This window comes from Lactuca serriola, chromosome 4 (assembly GCF_051521515.1).
Source record: "Lactuca serriola cultivar US96UC23 chromosome 4, Lser_US96UC23_V15, whole genome shotgun sequence".
NCBI lineage: Eukaryota > Viridiplantae > Streptophyta > Magnoliopsida > Asterales > Asteraceae > Lactuca > Lactuca serriola.
This window is the reverse complement of record NC_136411.1, coordinates 49,708,685-49,712,394: the sequence shown is the minus strand read 5'-3', so window position 1 is coordinate 49,712,394 and position 3,710 is coordinate 49,708,685.

Below are 3,710 nucleotides of genomic sequence, written 5' to 3'. Positions count from 1 at the left end.
ATGATGAAAATATTAATTATAATCAATAATATTTTTATTTCCTTCCAAATTCCAAAATAAAAGGGATTCAAATTTTTCCAAAATTTCAATTCCCTCTATATATATACAAAAAATTACCTTTATACCACTCCAACTTATTGACTTTTTAGCTTTTCCCACCACAAATATTCAAGAATACCTCGCTTATCCAATAAGCCAATTAGGAGATTCAAAAGCACTCTCAAACACAATTATAATCGTAGGTTTTCCAACAGAAGTTCTAAATTGTCATCTACGGTGTTCCAAACAAAGCTTTGACATTGAATTCGAATCAGGTTTGTCATTTTCTAGTCTCCTTCTAACCATGATAAATGTACAAAAATATTGATTTAGGCTTATAATTAATTCATTAGAGTAACCTTATAAAATCTAGTTCATCTTATGCATAAGATTACTTCATCCATTTAAATACTACATGTTATATTAATACACCTCATTCATTATTCTCTATATTAATTAATTGCCCATTTTTAAAAATTTATTTAGGCTAATTTCATGAACTTGGATAATCATGGATGTGTTCAGATAGAACTGAACAACCATATATGGATGGAGTTGAATCTTTTTTGAGGTTTGTTGTTGACATTGTGAACAAGAGGGAACAAGTAAAAAACGACAGATTTAAAATTTCAATTCCATGTCCATGTATCTCCTATTTAAACCACAACTTTCTTACAGTCGAGGAGGTAGATTATCATTTATACCTTAAGGAAATTGATCAAACTACACCATATGGACTATGCATGGTGAAAAAGATGAGTTACAACATAGTAGGTGTGCTGATGACGATATTAATAATGAATTTTTTAAGTTTGAATCGGGAATCCCAACATATGCTCCTAATACAATAGAAATGGTTGAAGGTACGAAAGATAATTTCTCAGACAACCCAAAGAAGTTCAAATTACTATTGTAGGATGCTGAGAAGCCCCTTTAAAAAGGATGTCATAAGTATACAAAGTTCTATGTATTGTTTAAGCTTCTGAACTTGAAAAGTAAGTACGGGGCATCAAATAAGTTCTTTAATGAATTACTACTGTTGATAAACAGTATGTTACCTGAAGATAACCAAATGGATAAAAGTACTTATGAGGTGAAGAAAATACTAAAGGAAATGGGTTCAGGATACAAAAAGATACATGCTTGTATCAACGATTGCATTTCATACGGGAATAACTATTCAAATTTGAATAAATGTCCCATTTGTGAGGAATCAAGATGGAAGGTGGAAAACTAGTCAAAAAAGAGTACTCTAATATTCCAGCTAAAGTAGTGTGGTACTTCCCCATTATTCCATTCGTTCAACGACTCTTTAAACTAAAGACCATTGCAAAGGACCTAATATGGCACAAGCCTAATTGTGGTAGGAAAGATGACGGTGTACTACATCACCCGGCAGACACACCAGCATGGCGTAACTTAGATGACATGCTCCTCATAATTGCTAATGATGCAAGAAATCTATGACTTGACATTTCAGTTGATGGGGTTGATGTAAACAAAGGAAAAAAACATCACAATGTTTGGCCCGTGTTAACTGTCATTTATAACCTTCCATCGTGGTTGTATATGAAAAGGAAGTTCATGATGTTATCATTACTAGTATCTGGTTTGCCATGTAATGATATTGATGTTTATTTAGAACCTTCGATTGATGATATTCAAGTATTATTGGATCAGGGGGTTGAAACATATGATTCATATGTAGAAAAGAAATTTACTCTACGTCTAGTTGTTTCATGGACTATAAATGATTACCCTTCTCTGGGTGTACTACGTGGATGCCCTTATAGTAAATATAAAGGTTATATAGTGTTTCGGAAAAATACTCATTCTATTAGAGTTCCTAAATCAAAGAAATAGAGTTATGTCAGTCATAGGCACTATCTTCCATGTGACCATCCATTCAGACGTCAAAAGATTGGTTTCAATGGAAAGAATTAGTTGGAGTATTCTCCAGAGCCTATGATTGGGGAAGAGATACACAACGAAGTGCAATCTATATATAGTAAATGGGGGAAGGCCACTTCAACCTCTAATGGAAAAGGTGGGAAGTGTAAGAAGAAAACGAAAACTTCAAAAGAAGATTGCTCAACTTAAGGGGAAACAAGGAAGAGTATTGGAAGAAATGCAACATTTGGTATAAATGCCTTAAGTATTGGCGGTTTCACTTTGTCCCAAAATGTATATATTTCATGCATGTTGAAAAGAACGCGGGTGAGAGTCTTACCAATAAATTGCTAAATGTGCCTAACAAGACCAAAGACGGATTGAAAGCTGGAAAAGATCTCGAAAGCTTGGGGTTAAAGCCAGAGTTGGTACCAAAAACAATAGAAGTTGGCTAGTTGATCATGCTCGCATCAAGCTGCACATTAACCCCAGAAGAAAAGGACACTTTTTTGCAAACACTTAAAGATTTAAGGGTTCCAGAAGGCTACTATTCAAAAATTTCCACTTTGGTGAGTGAAAATGAACATAAGCTTATTGGACTTAAATCAAATGACTATCACATGCTATTGCAACAATTTTTTCAATTATATTTCTCGCAAATAAATAATAGTCGCAGAGCTTGATGACTTGGAAGTAGATCTAAGTGTCACATTGTGCTTGCTATAGAAACACTTTCCTCCATCTTTTTTTTTGATATTATGGTTCACTTAAGCATTCACCTTACTAAGGAAGGGAGAATATGTGGTCCAGTATGCATCCGATGGATGTATCCATTTGAAAGATACATGAAGATAATAAAAGATCATGTACGGAATAAAAATAAATCAGAAGGATGCATTGCTAAAGAGAATGTTGCAGAGGAGACAATTGAGTTCTTAAGTGAATACCACAAACACATACAAGCTACTGGTAATCCAAAAGATAAGCATAACACAATTGATAATGATGGAGTAGGACTATTAACTACATAGTTGTATGAATTTTGTCCAAAACTCTTAAATCAAAGCATACTTCTTTATACTGCAAAATACACCTGAAGTGTATCCGTATATCGAGTAAGTATATTACTAATTGCATATTCATTATTTGTTAGATTAATTGTCCATTTATTTATACAATCCAGATTAATAGCTTAATTCATTAATACATTATTAAAAATTTCACTTAATATGGATACATGTAAAAGTGTGTTCATTAATTAAACATTTAGACTAGAAAACTATAGTAATATGCCAAAAATCAGGATAAAATTTCATTTTTCAAATAAAGTAAAATCATTGTTTCAATCAAAAGCCAAATCATAAAACCAATATAAGATACAATTATCCCAAAATCAGAGCATCATAAAATCTCCAAAACATATCGCTGAGAATGTGTATGATTACGCCTTCGCCTTGCCCCTATCCTCTAAAGCACCTAAAACCATAACAATCAAGCTATAAGCCAAAGCTTAGTGAGCTCACCCAAAGTACCACACACAACCAAACAAATAATATCATGCATAAATGAGCCTTCAACCTGATTGGACCGCCTCGCAGGGCTTACAGCTTATCTGGACCGCTCTCTGGGCCTTGGGTCTGATTGGACTGCCTCATAATCCTTTAGTCTATCCAGACCTCCCTGCATATCTTGGCCTTCAGCACAAGGAAGGACCACCTCAACCCAACAAACCATAACATGTTGACATATACAATAACAAGCAATAACTAGCAAGTACATGT